Source organism: Trachypithecus francoisi, unplaced genomic scaffold (genome assembly GCF_009764315.1).
Source record: "Trachypithecus francoisi isolate TF-2019V2 unplaced genomic scaffold, Tfra_2.0 Lachesis_group8, whole genome shotgun sequence".
NCBI lineage: Eukaryota > Metazoa > Chordata > Mammalia > Primates > Cercopithecidae > Trachypithecus > Trachypithecus francoisi.
The window spans coordinates 12,215,133-12,234,149 of NW_022681473.1; the positions used below are offsets into that span (position 1 = coordinate 12,215,133).

Sequence of the window (19,017 nt, forward strand, 5' to 3'; positions counted from 1 at the left end):
TTGGCACCCAGCACCCTGCCTGGTGCCTAGCAGCTGCTCAAGAAATGTCAGACAAGGCCCCCGGCCCAGCTCCCTTGCTCCTCTCAGATCATGCTGCCAGCACATTTGGCCAAAGAGACTCAGAGATGGCATGTGGGAAGCAGGGCAAGAGTGAGCTGCCCCGGGGAAGCAGGTGGGTACGAGGTTTCCTTTCCTTTGGAAACTGTCCCTGCTACATGCACCAAGCTTCACCCACAATCAGAAGTGGCTCTGGAGGCTTGCAGGCTGCCTCCCCATCTCCAAAAGCAGAAAGCAAAGTTAGCAGGGGGGTGAGCAAAGGAAAGGGAAGTGCACCGGAACTGCAGAGAGAAAGGCAGTTGTGGCTGCCATCTGCTGTGAGCAAGATGTTTGGAGAACATGCGCTCCTCATTCTGAGGTCTCCCAGCCAACTTGCAGAGAGCTGGGCCGCCCTTCTGCAGATGGGAGCCGGCAGCTCAGCCAAGCTGCAGAGGCCCCACAGGAGAGATGTCAGGGACCCTACCTGCCTGCCCTGACCCTCTGGCTAGCCCAGTCTGACCTTCTGATTCTTGAGCAGACTGGGGGCCAGGATGCCAGCCCAGGACACGAGTCACACTGCCTTTTCCAGGGAGCCCCCAACAGGCTCTGAGAACGCAACTCCACAATAAGACTGATGACAATGTAAATATAAAGGTGATAAGGGCAGTAGTACCAGCCATTGCTCACTGAGAGCCTGACTAGCTGCCAAAAGACCTGGTACTGGGAACTTCCAGTCATTATCTCACTTCGCCCCATGACTCCCAGGGGAGGAGGAAATGGAGGGTCCAAGAAGGGGCCCTGGCACTGCTCCTCACTGCAGACACACCTGGCTACCCAGGGCCATGATGGGAGGAAATTAGCTGGGCATGGCAGGGCATGCCTGTAGTCCCAACTACTTGGGAGGCTGAGATGGGAGGATCACTTGAGCCCAGGAATTCGAGGCTGCAGTGAGTGCAGTGAGCTATGATTGCACCACAGCACTCCAGGATGGGTGACAGAGCAAGACCCTGTCTCTTAAAAAAAAAAAAAAAAAAAACAGGAGAATATCCGAGTGGGAAGGAGGCTCTGAGCCACTGAGTCATAAATGCTCATTTGAAAGAGGAAGATGAGGAAGGATGTAGACAGCTGCCCCAGGCCACACCGAGGTCAGCAGCAGGCTTAGAGCAGAACTTGGAACCCTGCCCCACAGCCCAGGCTCCGGGGGCCTTGGTGCGCTCCTGCGCAGGAATGGCCGCTGTCCTCCTGTCCTTGGCACCACCTAGGGGCTAAGCCATTCCCCCAAGCAGAGCGACGCATTTCCAAGGACTGAGGTAATGCTGGCCTTGCCTGGAGGGCCCATCTCAGTTTAGGCCAGGCCTCCCTTGCCCTGGCCCAGCTTCTATGCTCCTGACCACAGCAGCGGGCCAAGCTCAGGAGGCTGGGCAGGGCTGGGCCTATTAACCACATTCCTGTCCAGGGCCACCCTACTCTGGGGCTACCCACAAAGGAATTAGCCCAGCTGACAGCCTCATCAGAGTCACTGGAGCTGTCCATGGCACTGGAGCACAGAAACTGCTTCATTTCTCACTGGCCAGGTGAGCAGGTAGGGGGCTGAGAAGTCTGCCTGCCAAGACCGAACCATGCCAGGGTCCTGAATGTCACCCTGTGCCCTTAGCCCTGGCAAACCAGTCCCCAGAGGCTACCATCCCCTGCTATGCCATCCCAGGGAGGTCAGGGGTGGCCTCTTTCCCCTTGGCAATAGGAAGGTGAGGGTCTTGGGGCGAACCACCCAGATCCACACCTCCCATCCCACCCTGCGGCTCTGCTGCCACCGCCCCCACAGGCCAGCTCGCAAGCCGTACACTCCACATTTCTGTCTGCTCAGTCCTCCCCCAGCCCCCTACACACCGTAATTGCAACACCTCCGCCCCACTGACAGCGCCTGCCGCTGCCTGCTCGCTGCCAAGGGGGCTGGGAGGGCCCAAAGATGTGCTTCATGCAAACCTTACTGGGGAAAGGGACTACAGTTTTCCCCTTTTCTCCAAGGGGTCCTTGGATCCAGGTGCTGACCCCACTTCCTGCCTCTCTCACAGCTCCCCATCCCACCCCATCCCCAACGCTGGGTCGCCCAGTCTGTGAAATGCCTCTTACTCTGGGAGAGATGGAGGGAATCAATGGCTTCCCTATTCTCCTGCCTCTCCCACAGGGGAAGAGGAGGGGAGGCATGTGGCCCCTGGAGGGATCTTTCAGGGCGTGCTCCAGCCCCACTGCTCCTCCCTGCTGGGAAGTGGGGGTGGTGTGCTTGATGGACGGCTGGGCCTCAGGTCCACCGGAGTGGAAGGCAGGCGGCCAAGGTGGTGGGCACCTCCACCCCCACTCTCCCACTCCCAAGACTCCATGGGAATCGCTGTCACTATCCAGATACCTTCAAAAAGAACTCGTGCCTAGGCTGAGGCACAGCCAGGCCGAGGGTGAGTCAGCAGGGAAATCCCGGCACTGGCGCCCACCGCTGGTGACGGTGCCGCTGACACCTACTGAACGGGGTGCCCAGCCCCTCCCGCAGAGGGTGAGAGGAACACCCGGGCTCCCCAACTCCCATTTCCTGCTCCCTGAGAGCGAGCCTGGTGGTGGGGGCAGGGAGGCGTCTCAGTGGGGGCGGAGTCCTGGAGCGAGGCCTCAGCAGGCTGCTGCCGTCTTTGGGCCTCCGGTCCCTCACCCTTGAACATCAGCAGGGGAGGAGGTGGTAGAACGCTCACCACAGCCCCTGGGCTCTGGCCTGGAGCCTGCCACCCACACTCTGGGTATCTGGCTTTCCAGGGTCTCACTGGGGTGCATGGGGATGCACACCCTACCTCATTCCTGAAGGGCCCTGCCCCTGCCCTCCTTCCAGGCAAGGCCACTGCTCTGCCTGAGCCCAGCACCCCGACTATATGCTGCCCTGGACCCCAAAAAGGCAGGATGGAGAGCAAACTTAGGCCAGGAGTCAGTACCCTCCCTGGGAGGAGAGAGAGAGGAGGAGCAAAGAGGAGCTGAGAAGAACAGAAAGCCAGGCACAAAGCCTCCTCACAGCAGGACATCCTGTCCCTGGAGAAGCGCCTGTGGCCAGGTCCCCACAAACCCGCCAGACCGGTTGGCTGGAGGGGGGTGGGAGGCTCAGACCAGGGCCAGAGAGCAGACCTAGGACCTGGAAGCTCCCAGATGAGAAGCTCCCACTGCTCCTCCCCACTGGGAAGTGCGGGTGGGTTGGACTCAGCAGGCCCTTAGGCAGGAGCTTCTGGGGACATGAACTGGAGGATGCCAAGTCCCATTCTCAAGGAGCTCACAGTGCAGAATAACAAGGAAACCGGGGCAGGTCAGTGAGCACAGAGCTCTGATACTGATGCCTGGACCACTGCTCAGCCCCAGGCAGACAGAGAAAGCTTCCTGGAGGTGCCTGATGGTTGAACAGAAAGAGCAGGGAAAGCAAAGTTAGCTACCCTCCTCTTCACCCTCCTCCCACCTCGTTCCCCAGAGCCTGTGGGCAGATATACCTTGTGCAGGGCCGGATTCCAGCCAGCAGAGAGGCTGGGCACCACTTTAGCTCCCAACCCTGCCTCTTGGTTGCTGGCAGATGTAGTTTCTGCAGGCTCCCTGGGCCAGGAAAAACACACTTGAGAGTACACAGAGAGGGCCCGTGGGGCTGCTTCCTGGCATCACCAGAACACAGGTGCTTGGTGTTCCCCAGGCAGAGCCCCTCCACTGGCGGGGAGACATGCACATGTTCGGGTTTCACCAGGCCTCCAGCTTTTATCTTCCAGGCTTCCCCTCTCCATGGTTCTTCCTGAAGACCAGGCCTCTTGCTCTTCCCAGGCAGGGAAATGGGTAATGCGAGCGATCCAGAAACCCATCTATTACTTTGAAAGAAGACTGAAAACATGTGACCGCATGAATCCCATGGGTTTACTTCAATGTCTTTAAAACAAATGACTTGAATGGATTTCTCCCACCCTTCCTCCCCACGGAGCCACTCAATGCAAAACAGCAGCTCAAAGGGCCACAGACTCAGGGCTGCCGGAAATGGGGTATCAGTCACAAAGCCTGGCGGGGGGCACTTGAATAAAGGCTGCTTTGGCCAGGAGAGGATGAAAGGCAGACACCTGATAACCAACAGGCAGCCAGCACAGAGGCACAAAGGGTGCACGCGAGGCGGGTATCAGGTCCAAGCACACACAGGCACCCCGGCCCTCTGCTATGGGTGGTGGATTGCTCTTGTGCCCCAGCACTGGTCTCCCTTCCTCCTGCCATGGCATGGAAGCCTGGCTGTGGGGACAGCAGTGGCCTTGCTCAGGCCCTTGCCTGGAGAGCCCTGCCCTGAGCAGCCATTTACGCGCAAACTCACTGGGCAGCTGGAACACGCAGGTGAGGTCTTTTTGGGCAGCACAAATTGCTTAGAAAAAAACAGGCAAGGAAGCAGGACTGGAACCATGTGACAGTCCCCAGAAGTTCAGAGCTGGAGGGGCCCAGGGAACTTAGATGCCAACCCTCCCAGATTCCCCGAACCCTACAAATGAGGACCCTAAGCTCACAGAGGAATACTGATGTGCCAAGATCACACAGCTTCAGGCCTCTGCCCCATCCTTGGCTGCCTTCCCAGCCTCATTCATGCAGCCATTACTCTGCGAGCATATCCTATGTGCCTAGACTCTGGAATTGAGATTTAGTCGCCTGGGTGATGCCAAACTAAACTTGGCCTCAGAGTTTGCAAGCGGGGGGCTTCCCACCTCTCAGCGGTCCCCGCCCCGCCGTCTCCTCTTATGTGAAACGGAAGGAGTGCTGGCCATCGTCAGGGAAGACTCAAAGCAGAAAGGAAGTAAGAAAGCAGGAGAAGTGGCGTGAAGCCCTGGGGGTCATCAGCCACATCCCGGAAGTGAGGGAGGCGATGGTGAAAGTCACCCCAGTGGGGAGTCTGGGCTGCCCCTGGCTGAAGGAGGCCTCATCTTAGGCAGGGTAGGTGCGCTGTGACCGGGGACCCCAGACCAGACATGCTGACTTATGCATAAGAAAAAGACTTATCTTTTTCTTATTACAAAAATATACGTTCTCTATAGAAAATAGAAACTGGCTGGGCGCAGTGGCTCACACCTGTAATCCCAGCACTTTGGGAGGCTGGATCACCTGAGATCCATGAGCTTGAGACCAGCCTGGCCAACATGGTGAAACCCCATCTCTACTAAAAATACAAAAATTAGCCAGATGTGGTGGCGGGTGCCTGTAATCCCAGATACTTGGGAGGCTGAGGCAGGAGAATGGCTTGAACTGGGGAGGCAGACCACACCACTACACTCCAGCCTGGGCAACAGAGTGAAGTCGATCTCAAAAAAAAAACAAACAAACCAAAAAGAAGAAAATAGAAATCACCCATGACCCCTCTAGGAAAACTATCAACTATTAACAACCTTCTAGTCTTTTTTTTTTTTTTTTCTCTATCTAATTGTGGGACCATTTGGCACCTACTTTTTTCTGCTGAACTAAAAGGTGAGCACTTCTCCTGAAACATTTTCCTATCGCCGTCTCTCCTCATTACCATGGAGTAGTCCACATACATGACGGACGGAAGTTCATTCAACCAACTCCCTACTGGGGGATGTTAGGTTGTCTCCCTCTTCTCAGTGTGAGAAAACCCCACAGCTGGCCCCCAGGCAGAGTGGCTCTGGGGTCCTGGGCTTTGGTGGCAGGATCCTGCAGGAACCTGGAACTCCTGACCCCAGCCTGGTGTTCCTTCTCCCCCTGGCAGGGGCAAAGGTTTACGCATAAAGTGGGGGAGCGGGGATTCTGCCCTTCCTCCCATCTCTCAGGCAGTAAGTGGTCCCCAGTGACTCTCAAACTTATGCAGACTCCCAGGCCCTGCCCAGCAATTCTGAATCAGTAAGCCTAGGCAGGGCTCAGGAACCTATATTTATAGGTTCCAAGTTCTACCATGGCCAACCCCAGGAGACTCTGAGGCTGGAGTTAACCCACCTGCACTCAGAAACTCTGCTCTGAAGGATGAGCCCTGGCCAGGACTGCTCAAGTGTGCATAAGCAGAACTTCCAGAGCTGGCTGCAGGCCCCCTCCCAGCGATTCTGATGTGGAGGAGGGTGGTGGTGAAGGGGTGCTGAGGTGCTGCATTTCTAACCTGGTCCCAGGCCTGCAGCAGCAGCATTACTGGGAGTTGTTAGCAATGCGCATCTGGGCCCAGCAGCCTGAACTGGAATCTGCGTTAGTAAGTTCCCCAGTGATCTGTGTGCCCATCAAAGAAGCACGATGCTGAGTCTGTCACAAGCCAGCATCATCTCATGTCACCTCCTAACAATCCTCAGAGGCCAATTATTCCCTGATTTTACAGGTGGAACCTGCAGCTGAGAGGTGAAAGGACCTGGTTAAGGACTCAACCACCCCCAGCAGGAGCTGCAACAGGAAGCCAGACCGTCTGGCCTGAGCTCTCAACCCTACATCCCAACACCCCCTGTGGTTTCCCATTCAATCACCACCAGCACTCCAAGGTGGGTTCACTCCACTTTATGGAGACTCAATGAGGTCAAATCAACTGCTCCAAAGCACTCCCTGGAGCATGGTGGAGCCTGCCCCTGTGCCTGTGTTCGCTCCCTCTCAGCCCACTCTGTCTGCAGGCACAGAATCAGAGTGCAGGGCCAGGTTGGGGGGGCCCCACCTCCAAATCCTGCAGGCTCTGCAGACACAGTTGGAGGCAGGAAGTGGGAACCGGGGCAGAAGAACTAGGAGCTCGATTTGGGCTGAGGATACTCTTTCTTCACAGCCAGACTCAGTTTTGTGTGCCTTTTGAAAGGAGACAGAGAATAGCTGGGCTCGGCCCAATGAGACCAGCCTCTTTCAACCTTCTGGTTGCTGCCATTTCCAATTACAATTTCAGAGGGCTCCTATAATTTATACATCCCAGGATGCACTGCCCCAGCTGCTTTATGATGGGAGTTCATTACACCATTAAGGTTAAACTTTTATAAAGTACCGAGCAGCTGGTGGGCTGGGCGCCCAGCTTCGTTACTGCTGCCGGAAGCCTGCTGAATAGGGTTCACCTGGGGAACGGAGGGGGTTAAAGGTGCCAAGAAATGGAGAAGGCAGCTGCTCAGGTGCCCTGAGCCCTCCATTAGGCGGTGTTCTAAACTGCATAGTATAGCAGGCAGGCAGCAAGGAGAACAATCTGGAATGGCACTGGCAGGGGCATGGGGGTGAGAGGAGCCATGCTGTGCGAGCCTGAAAGCCGCCTGCCGCAGCCGGCGAGGTACAGGGTCGGTGAAGGTCGGGTTGGGCAGCGGGAGTAAAAAGGTGGTGCAAGCCACGGATGGGTCTACACACGGGGAGCGGCGAGGGCTTCCTGGGAGCGGGGCATGGTCTTCACAGCAAGAGGACAGCCAGAGGGGGCCTTCCTTTTGTGGGAGGCTGTTCCTCCCGTGGTTCACAGGATCCCCCAAACCCCATGCCAGGTGAGGAGAATGAGAACACCACACCCTGAGAGCAGGGGCCAGACAGGTGGGACCTGAGTCCCAGCTACAAACACGCAGCCTCTAACAGAGTCCTTCAATTCCCCAAGGAAGCTGAGGTCCTAGACCTGAAGCCCTGCTGTGAAATGAGTGCTTTCTCCATGGGTGCCATGGGACTGTCCTGAGCCCAGAGCCCAGAGGGGGTGAGTGTCTAGAAAATGGAAACCATCGCTGTTCATGGCATTAAATGTGTGCCTACACATAAGGCACTGTGTAGCAGAGAGGACTCTCCACATCACGTTTGCCATTGTGGCAGCTGGTAGAGTGATAGTGTCTGCTTATGCCAACCCAGGAACTCCCTTAGGACGAAGTGATACCATTTATCTTATTATTCCCAGCTCCAGGCACAAGGCTTAGCAAGTAGGTGCTCAATAAATGTCCTCGAATAAATGGGTAGATGGCAGATTACACGTGGCAAAACTATTCTCTGCTCCACGGTCTGGCCTCAGTCCCAGTGAAGGTGTCAAAGGAGAACCAAGTTCTTTTCAAAGGTATGAAACTGAAACAAACTCTTAAGAAAAATTCCTTAAGTTCCTAGGGGGAAAGAGACTTCGGTACGGCTGGTGTTCTGGCCCTGGGGATGCACTGGGGCTGATTCTGGCCTTGCAGCCCAGGAGAGTTTGTGGTGCCTGGAAGCTCAGGCCTCAGCTGGTGCTCTGCAGACCCAGTGGGCTGGGCTCCCATTGCCCTGGAGAGGCTGCCCAGACCAGAGAGGATGGCATGCAATTCTGTGAGGCCAACTAAGTCATGACCCCCCAACTCTTAGGAGGGCAGCTGGAGAAGCTGAGGGGTTTTGTACGGTGAGACTCAGAGAGTCTGAGGAAGAAACTGGCTTCCCCCAAGGGCCTCAGAAAGGAAAAGTTAAAGAAAAGGCAGTGGATAGAAGAGGTACCAAAAGAGGCTGGGCACAGTGGCTCATGTCTGTAATCCCAGCACTTTGGGAGGCTGAGGTGGGTGGATCACCAGGTCAGGAGTTCAAGACCAGCCTGGCCAAGATGGTGAAACCCCGTCTCTACTAAAAATACAAAACTTAGCCGGGCACGGTGGCAGGCACCTGTAATCCCAGCTACTTGGGAGGCTGAGGCACGAGAATCGCTTGAACCTGGGCAGCAGAGGTTGCAGTGTGCTGAGATCGCACCACAGCACTCCAGCCTGGCCAACAGAGCAAGACTCCATCTCAAAAAAAAAAAAGAAAAGAAAAAAGAAGAGGTGCCAAAGGAAGGAAACCAAAATAGAGGAACCAAAAGGAACCAGGGACTGTGGGGTTGGGATGGCCAGTTCTCATAGAGGGTCAGGCCAGGAGCAGGGTGAGATACCGGACGGGTGGCAGGATACTGCCAGCTTTGAGAAGTGGCCCAGCTGCTTGTGGGGAGCAAAGCCCAAGAGGCCAGCTCCAACACAGGAGTGCTGCAGGGGAGCCTCAGCATCAGGAAAGGGAGGGTCCCATCAGACATAGCACATGCTTGGGCTGATGGAGAACAATTATGAGAAGTAATTGTGGTCATTAATAATAGCAGTTAACATTTCCTGAGTACTTACGATGTTCTTGGCATTGGGCGGAACTTCCTACATCATCTCATTTGATCCTAACACGCCATGTTCCATTAGAGGCCCCATTTAGGAGATGAGGAGGCCAGGCACGATGGCTCACGCCTGTAATCTCAGCACTTTGGGAGGCCGAGGTGGGCAGATCACGAGGTCAGGAGATCAAGACTGTCCTGGCTAACACGGCGAAACCCCATCTCTACTAAAAATACAAAAAATTAGCCAGGCCTGGTGGCAGGTGCCTGTAGTCCCAGCTACTGGGGAGGCTGAGGCAGGAGAATGTCGTGAACCCGGAAGGTGGAGCTTACAGTGAGCCGAGATCGCACCACTGCACTCCAGCCTGGGTGACAGAGTGAGACTCCGTCTTCAAAAAAAAAAAAAAAAAAAAAGAGGAACTGAGGCTCAAACAGGTCAAGTGACTTGCACAAGTAGTAGCGGTCTTAAATAAAGCTCTGTCTTTATGCTAAAGCCCATGTCTGAAGGCCTATGCTATGTGGAATCTAAAGAGGGAGAGAGAATGAATCAGAAGTGGATAATCTTGGAGACCAGGCAGACTCAAGTGGGTGAAGTGGGCAGGTGCTAACTGGGAGGCAGGGCACGAGGAGTTCCCAGCCCCTGCAGCTGAGGCTGAAAAGGCCAGGACAGTCCCCTCAGCCACTGGGCCTAGGGCTGCCCAGTGATTCTGCAGCCTGCCCCAAAACTGCAGCGGGGCAGCTGTCCCAGGGCAGTGGAGGAGCTTGGATGAAGTAGGAGTTGGCGAAAGGGCGTGCCAGGGGAGCCTGATGTAATCCTGGCCTGAAGAAAGCGGAAACTTGGGAAGTGAAACAAAACAATCCCCTAACGGTAGCCTGGCCACAATTTCCAGTGAACGATGGCAGGCATGCCTTGCCCCCACCCACAAGTCCAAGGGCTCTGCCTTTTTCTTCAGGCCCTGGCAGCACGTGTCATCTTCCCCAGCCCCAGCCCAGCACTGAAATGCGCTCCGAGTAAGGCTGATGAGAAAGCAGAGGATTCCCAGCCAGCGCCCCGGGAGCCTTGCCACTGTGAGGCTGGTGGCCCCACCGCTTTCCGGAACAGACGCAGGGCTCACCTCTTCACAAGGCTTTCCGCATGTGTTGAGGGGTGAGGGGAGGTCTGGGCGGCTGCCTGGCGAGCTATCCTCCTTCCTCCCCACACCCAGCCTGAACTGACCTAGTTAGGCTGCATGTGGGAGATGGGAGAGGAAGTAGGGCCCAGAACCCCCCGCGGGCCCCCTGCACTTCCACACAACCCAGGCGCCCAGAGTGGGAGGGACCGCCTCCAAAGACCCAGGCACTGCTCACCCAGCCAGGACAGCAGACCAGGGCCTGGCAGCCACTCTAAGGATCCCCCGCCCCTCTCCTGGCCACACAGGTTCCTCAAGCAAGTTCTTGGCAGCTGGCAAGCTGTGGAATTCATCTGCTGGGCCGGGGTGGCTCTGAGGGTGGGTACAGATGCCTTGGCTTGGGTCTATGTGCCCAGCCTTAAATATTCTCAGCCTTCATGCCAGCTCTTGAATCTCATATACGAGCAATCCTAATCCTTTGTTAGTACAATGTCTTTCCCAAAGGCCTTTCTCATCCAGTGTTGCCTTTGAACAGTGAGGGAGACAGGATAAATATTGCTGCTATTATACAGACAGAGCAACCGAGGCTAACAAAAGAAAAGTGACTTGTTCACAGCTGCCCAGCAGAGCCAGGAACACTCCAGGCCCAGCAGTCCCATGTTCCTTGTTATGGTCATGAGGATCAAATGAGAGAAGGTACAAAAAGTGCTGAGCTTGGTGCCTGGCACCTTGCTCCCTAAATGTTATTTCACCATGATCATTATGCTTCATTGAGGACACAAATCAGTGAGGGGAACACACATGCTCTCTCTGAGGGGTGCCAGCACTATCCAGATAAGACAGTGCTAGAAGATGCCTTTGTTTGGCCGGGCGCAGTGGCTCACGCCTGTAAGCCCAACACTTTGGGTCGCCAAGGCAGGTGGATCACCTGAGGTCAGGAGTTCAAGACCAACCTGGCCAACATGGTGAAACCCCGTCTGTACTAAAATAAAAAGTAGTCGGACGTGGTGGCGGGTGCCTGTAATCCTAGCTACTTGGGAGGTTGAGGCACGAGAATCGCTTGAACCAGGAGGCAGAAGTTGCAGTGAGCTGAGATCACACCACTGCACTCCAGTCTGAGCCACAGAGCGAAACTCTGTCTCAAAAAAACAGAGTGCTAGAGTCAGTGGAGCACGGAGAAAGGCCTCATGGAGGAGGTGGGCTTGTGTGGGACCTGAGGGAGAGAGAGAGGTGGGGTGTGGACAGGGACACCGAAAAGAAGCCATCCTGGGTTCAAACCCTGGCTCCCTGCCCCGCTGAGTGTCCCTGAGCAGGTGATGCAAGCTCCCTAAGCCTCCTGTAAGACAGAGGTTGGAGGGATGGGAGCGTACAGGGGGTTGCTGTTGCAAAGAATAAATGACAACCATCCTCTCTACACTCTCCTGGGTTCAGTTCCTCCACACTGAGAAAATGGAAGTTATTGTTATTATTATTTTGTGGCTGAGCAAAGCCTCCTGGAGACATGCCCTGGTGCCCTCCCTGACCTCAAACCTGAAAGGCTTTGAGAAAGCTAAGTGCAGGGCCCTGTCCCCAGGAGACAGAGGTGCGGCCCCAGGGAGCCCACTCCACTGTGTGGCCTGCCCATCAGGAGCAGCCAGGGGCTGGGTGGTGCAGGGTGTGTTATATAAACGAAGGGACATCAATAATAGATTAACCTCAAGGAAGTCCAGGAACATCAATCATCAATTAATTAAATGGCTCCAGGAGAGACAATGACGAGGGGCCCATTCGGGATGAATTCAAGGCAGCATCCTGTCTCACCTCACACAGTGGAGGGCCACCGTCCCGACCTTGACCCCAGAGCTGTAGGCTCCCTGGCCAGGACCGTCTCCAGGTATAGGACTGGTTCGCAGAAGCAGCCCCCAAACACAGGTGAGGGCAAGCCCTGTTCTCCTCCATCCTCCCCCAGGCTCAGAGAACTCCCAAACGCTGAAAGGGTTTTGATGAAACTTCCCAGAATAGTAACCTCCTGGGCTGAACTCAGGCAGGCGAAATTTCAAGGGGTAATTTGGTGAGAAAATGATCAAATGCCTGGAAATAAGTGCTGTAAACACTCGAACCCCCTCAGTGGGTCTTCGGGGATGGGAGCGGCCTCGAGGGCAGCCCTGAAAGCCTGCCGTTCACGCTCCCGCCCGGCACTGACGGAAGTCAGACCCGCTGAAAGTCAAAGTCAAGTGTGGGCAACACATTCCAGGTGGCAATTCCGAGGCCCTGCTCAGCTTTCCGGCCCCACTTCCCACCCCTTCCCCTCCTAGTGACCAAGCTGACCAATCTCATGGCTTCTGTCTCCCTTCCACAATCAACCAGGCTTTGTCTCTCCCCTTGCCCCTGCAGAGTGGCCACTGCCCTGGTTCAAGCGCTCTGCACCTGGGCACCCCCTACTCCTGTCCCTCAGTACCCTAGCATCTGCTGCCACACCACTCTTCCTGGGGGGTGGCACCAGGCCCCAAACCCTTGCTCAGAACATTTCAGTGAATGCCCATGTGTTCACAGATTGGAGACTAAACCTTCAGCCCTGCCGTCGTGGCTCCTGGGGACCCAGCTCCAGCTCATTTTTCCAACCTTAGCTTTCACCACTTCTGGTGTATGCACCCTACACTCGAGCCAGACAGCAAACAGGCAGCAGTTCCCCCTCCCAGCCACCAGTCACCCCCCTCAACCCACCCTCGTTGCTGCCAGTTCCTCTACAACTACCTTCCTTTGTTCATTCCCACTGGTCCCCATGGCCCACATAAAAAGGCCGTGGCCACCCAAGTCTCCCCGACCTCCCTGGCTGGAGTCACTCTTCCTCCTTTGACCTCTGGCATCACTCATTTCTAAAAATTAATTATATCTTCTCAACAGATTTTAAGCAACTTGAGGTCAGAATCTACACCTTATAGGCTCTGTCTGGTATGCCCACCTCATCTGTATGCCCTCACTAACCCCCAACTCACACCTGGTGCTCAAGAAACAACTATCGACTATGTCCAAATGGAAACATTCCTCAAGGCTAAGATACACTCTTGCTGATGACACTGTTAACGGATATGCAAGATTCTGTCTATCCCAAGGATGTGGGAAGCTAACTTCTTATCAAATAATGAGACTCATTACATCTTCCCTGCTGCTAATATATGCAGATCACGACATAACCACTTTTCTATGGAAAGGATTCCGGCCACAAGAGCAAAAATATTTTCTCAGTGCGTGTTTTCATCATGATCTCTCTATGCGCCAGGCACTACCCGGGAGAATTCTTGCCATTCGGCCCTCAGAGGTTTAACTGTCCCCATCTTACAGATTAGGAAACTGAGGTGTGCCAGCATCCAATCCGGGTCCGTGAGGTTCCAGAGTCTGAAGTCATAACCACCCATGGGCTACAATGCTATCTTCTGTCATGGGGGGGAGGGGACTGTCCCCAGCTGACTTCCAGGTAGCTCAAGGAGGAGCATGGAAGCAGGCGTGTGAGACACCCACAGGTAGCGCACAGAAGGGTGTGAGAGCCCCGCCTGCAGCCTGGCTTCCTTCTAAGGAATACTGAGAAAGCACTCGGCTCCTCATGTTAACAGTCATAACATGAGGTATGAAACCCACCCTCCGCCCTCCCACAGCCTGAAGGCAGCCTCCTCCACTGTTCCCTCCTGCTGTGAAAAGCCCGGCAACTCCCGGCTCCACACACCCACCAACGCCAGGCCAGCCAGACACGGGAGTCCGCGTGCTCCCACACCACCAGGCGCTCCACACCCCCTCCGCCCTCACTTCCCACAGAAACACTTACGGGCACAAGCCGCTTTACACACGTGCACTCCCCGGGCAGCCCCGCGGTGATAACAGCCCCATCCCCAACTACAGGACTTGGGTGTTCCTGCCAAACGCCCCATGAAAACAACACCCTTACCCGTGGTCACACTGATCCCCTCCATGGCATCTCCCTGGACTCCTTCCTCAGTAGCAAAGAGGTCCTCACAGATAAGGCAGTTTCCTGGGTCTTTCCTGCCCACATACACAACCCACATCCACACCCACACTCACGCTTCCCATCCAACCCAGAAAGACCACGCCCAGCCCAAGTCAGTGTCAGAAACAAAAAAAGAAAATCAAAATAAACCATTTTCAGTCCTGCCCGCTGGGGAGGTAACTGCATCCTGCAGTGTCCTGGGCTTAGCGGTTCTAAAAGATTTATCTTCCTCTGACCACATGCTCATTGATATTTCCCCCAGCGCTACTTGCCCAGTCCGCTGGAGTGTAATGTAAAGTTATTCCAGTGAGAAATTGAAATCACAGAGTGATGGGCCAACAGGTAGATTAAACACTAGGGTTCCCCTCTTGTCTCAAGGAGAGGGACTGGGGGACGAGTGGCTTCTAGCGACAAGCTGTGCCTTCGACTGCAGCCTTCTGGCCCGCTGCTGTCAGCTCTGGTCCAGCATCCTCTGGCCACAGATGCCTGGCTCCCTGGCACCCCTAAAGCAGAGCCAGGCACTGTGATTTATGGAGCAGCTGAGGAATTGCCAGGAGCTGAGTAAAGCAACTTTTAGAGAAACATGGACAAGGAAAATGGGAATATGACTGGGGACCAGGGTTGAAATATTACAGCTCCAGGGAGCTGCTTGCCCTCGAGGTCCACTCCTAAGTGACTGGCCCCCTGCCTCAGCTGGAAGTTACTCGAAATCAGCATCTGTGCACAATGACAAGGGTGCTAACCTGGCTGGGCTCCCTGCTGCCCCAAAAACCCCAGGACTGGAAAGAAAGCTCAGCTCTCCTTTTGGGGAACAGAGGCCAACTCCTCCTCTCAGTGTCTTCAGATCTGCCCTGCCTGCCACCCAGCTCTGCTGTGCAGTCCCAACATCCCAAGCAGATGGCAAAGGGTGGCTGAAAAGGGCTCCTGGAGCCCCAAACCATAAGGCTGAACCACAAATCAGAACAAACAGGCGGAGGTGTGGAGGGTGAGCTGAGGGGACTTGAATACTGAATATTCACAACAGGGTGGCTGGAGGCTTCCTTCTTAATGGACTCGGCACTTAAGAGAGCTTTCCAGACACGAGCTGAAGTGCCCAGCAACTCCTCAGGGGAGGTATGAAGGCACTGCAGGGAGCGGGTGAGACGGGCCATGGACACCCCTCAGACCAACATGGGAACGACCAGGGAAGCACCTGCAATGCTGGACAGTGTCTGGGTGGCAGCTATGAGGACACGGCGAGTCTATAGCATGGAAAAGTCAGCTCACAACCCTGGGTCTGGCAGGGCCATGTCCTCCTTCTACCCATATGGCTTGACACTGCAGCCTGGGCACAGGGCAAAAGCCTGCGAAACGGGTTGCTGGCTAAGGCAGACACCTGCAGGGAATGCTGGAGAAACGCCCTGGGTTAGAGAAAAACAGGCCTTCCAGTGCCACGGGGCAGGGTCTGCAACTCAGGCTCTGCAGCTTGTTGTCAGGAATTAGGCTCCTGGTGGCAGAGAGGAAAGCAATGTGCAGCCACCCTGATCCTCCCCACCTGGGAAGGCACTTCAGCCAGAAGTGGGGCCACATCGGGAGAGGTGCCACACCTGTCTGCCCTCAGAGGTGCCCGTAGCCCCCTTTCCTTTCCCCCCATGTGTGAGGGCATCCTCCACACCCCCTGATCCCCCTGCTATCCAGCCTCAACCTCCCGCAGGACCATCCAGACCTGAGCCGCATCAATCTGTGCATGATCTGACCCACTTCATTTCCTTAGGCCACAGCCCAAAAGACGCTGATGTGACTGCTCCCCACCCCGTTCTCAGAACCCAGAGCCAAAGGAAATTCTCAAGAGAAAACACACTTCCCAAGTCTTCCTCCCACACAGGTACCCTAGATCTGTCAGCCACAGACACCTCCCAGACCTACCCTGGCAATGAGGCACGTTTGCCACCCAAGCAAAGTGCTTCCTCCTGCTTGGGCCACTCCTGCAGGACTTCACAGCTGCCGGGGCCATGCTCAGGACCGTCCTCAGGAGACCGGGGGCCTGGTTCCAGCTCAGCAGCTGACTCATCGTGTCAACAGATCCCACTTGCCCCCACCAGGAGCATGTGCGCTCAGGGCCTCTAATTCCCTATGACAGGCCCTCAACCTTCCAGCTCCCTTCCTCCCAATCACATCCCGCACCACCATTTCCTATGGCTCCTGCCTCCAGCCCTGGTCTCTTTACTTGATGAGACTCTCTGACCTTTGTACAGTCTTTCGCTGTTTGCAAAGGGTTTCCACGTGCACCATTTCCTTTCATTCTTTACTACCAGACCACCATGTGACATGCCCTGATTGGTGAAGTCACCTGCTGAAGTTCACACAGTCAACACTGGAATTAAAGTGATCTGCCACCAAAGGCATTGGACAGTGCTCCAGTTATAGGGAACTCATCAGCATCTCCAAGCACCCACCTTGGCAATTTGGCAACCACAACCACCTGCCACCCTAGTCTCCAAAATCCTCACATCATCTTTTTGGATGCATAAGTGCCTTCTCCAGCACAAGCTCAACCCTGTTATTCTTCTACCACTGATCCCACTCCCCCAAGAGATCCACGAAGAACTGAAGATTTCCCCTACACTGTAAGACTTCTCTAGGGGGAGCTGGAAATTGCTTCTCTGAAAAGTAAGGCACTAGGTGATGCTGAGTGAGACCTTCACCCAAAGCTTCCCAAAGGACTGGTGAGAGCAGACACAATCTCAGCGCAGATGGAAGGGGTTTTAACATAGGAGCTAAGCAGAGAGGACAGACAGAGCCCTTGGAAAGGAATTTAAGCCTGGGGGTGGGAGTCCCAGTGGCCCCAGCAGATTCCCAGTGGCTGTAGAATCATCTTTCAAGCATCCCCCAATCAATCCAATCCTCTGGACCCAAAGGCTCCCAAGCATCAAAGAAGAGAGTCAACTTCCAGATACCCTGGAGTGAACCCATCAACCCAAGAAGAAGGCAGCGCCCGGTGACCACAGACAGATGGTGCGTTGTACCACTCCCTGACCCGCTAACCCAGGATACCTCTCGGCCCTGCTTGTTTCTCAGGACATATTCTGGGACACTGATCACCACTGAAAATCATCCACCCCTCCCTTCGTCCCCAAAGCTAGATGAATAGCAAGCCCAGGACAACGGTAGTGCCTGGAAGGTCTCCGTCTGGGTTACTATCAGGGCCCTTGTGGTAGAAGCTTCTCCTGACATCTCCTGTTTATGCCCATTATAAAGGACACTAACCTTCTCCCAGACTTCTGCCCTCCTCAGTCCAGTGTACCCAACAGGCATTAAAACTGGACCCCCATGACAGAGGCAGTGTCCCCTTCATCGCCCGTGGGGAAGGATGGGCATTTACCCTTCCCATTCATCAGGATGGGAGGGCCACGGCCTCCTCCCACGGCAGTGCCAGGTAGCCCCCTGCACCACACCGTGCCAAGGCCCTTTCTCACAGTCACGCCAGGAACTCTAGCCATGCTGAGGACACCAATTCTTCAAGCCCGCAGTGCTATCACCCCAGACCATGTCAAGCCCAAGGCCAGAACCATCCCAACACCCAAGCAATGGCAGCACTTCCTCACACCCATGCCAGCGGCACCACCATGCCAGCACGAGCTGGCCACCTACCCCAGAACCAGTCCGAGGACCGTGCCCATCACCTACCTGTGCAGACAGCTGCACTACCTCATACCTGGGAGGCCACCACTGCACCAAGGTGGAGGCGAGTCTTCTGAGACCCGTGCCAGGAAAACCACGCTGCTGCCTGTGCCGGACCCACGTTGCCCACGCCCGTGCCACGCGTGTCACCATCCCCACGCCGGTGCCAGGGGATCCACAGACCTCACACCTGCCACGGGCGCGTGTGGCAGCTGCAACTCCGCCCGCCGACCCGTCGGGCCGGCCACCGCGCGCCCTGGACACTGCCCAGCCCGCCGCGCCGCTCGCACCACGCCCGCGCCCGGGACCGGCCCGCCGCGCCGGAGGCCCCCCTTACCTCCCGCCTGCCGCAGGGCTCGGCCCGCCGCCGCGACCGCCACCTCCATCCTGGGCTCCCCAAGGCCCCGATTCACTAACGCCGCTTCCGCAGGGCGCCGGCGCCGGCGCGAAGTCCGCCTCCGCCCCCCGGGGGACGCTGCGTCCTTTACGTAAACCCCTCTCCGCCGCCAGCGGTGACCATGGCGACGGTCGTGGGGCCGCAGCGCCCCCTAGCGCCAGGGAGGGGAGAGGCGTCGAGGCCCGAGCGAGCCAAGCCTTCCGCGGGCGCCGGCCCTGCGCGTGGGGGCGGTGGGCGCCCGGCTCAGGCCACGGCGGGGGCCCAGTGGGCGGCCGGGAGGGGCTGGACTGGCCGCGCTGCGTCGGGGGAAGGGAACCGCCTGGGTGCCTGCCCCTCCTTTAGGCCCCTCGTGACCAGTCTTAGCGTGGGAGAGGGAAAAAAGCAAGTATGATCACTGGAGAGCTGGTTCATTTGTGGGGAGGAGAAAGACGGGTCCCACCTCCGCGGGGTGACTGAACTCTGCTTGAGAAGTTGGAGCACATCTTTTGCGTCTGGGTACCCCCCTCCTCCCTACCACCCTCCAACTCCCACCCCCCACCTCCGTTCCCAGTGCCCAGCCTCGTGCCTGGCCTCCAAAGGGGCTTGCTTGGTCAATTTTGAATTTCTGGTAAATGAAGAAAACCGCCCCTCCTGTTCCCCTTCACGCCCATTCATTCACCGTAAGTCGCTTACACCTCCCTGGGAGCGCTGTGCTGAGCTGGGGGAGTGGAGGACAGAGAGGAGCAGAAGGCGGGCCCTGACTTCAAGGAGCTCATTCTGCTGGGGAGGAGACGCAGATGGAGGGGGTTTTAACATAGGAGCT

General features: G+C 56.1%; 1 protein-coding gene across 5 annotated transcripts in view; it reads right to left on the reverse strand.

The window, feature by feature from the left end:
• Positions 1-18,295, reverse strand: part of DAGLA (diacylglycerol lipase alpha) — a 68,236-nt gene extending 49,941 nt beyond the window's left edge. For 3 of the 5 annotated variants that reach the window (XM_033204850.1, XM_033204853.1, XM_033204856.1), the window contains exon 1: positions 18,156-18,295. The gene's annotated coding sequence lies outside the window, so the exon portion shown is untranslated. Of the gene's footprint in view, positions 1-14,098; positions 14,217-18,155 lie in introns of those variants that run through there. The other 2 variants (XM_033204855.1, XM_033204852.1) reach the window with 1 other exon arrangement.
• Between the last annotated feature and the right edge of the window lie 722 nt (positions 18,296-19,017).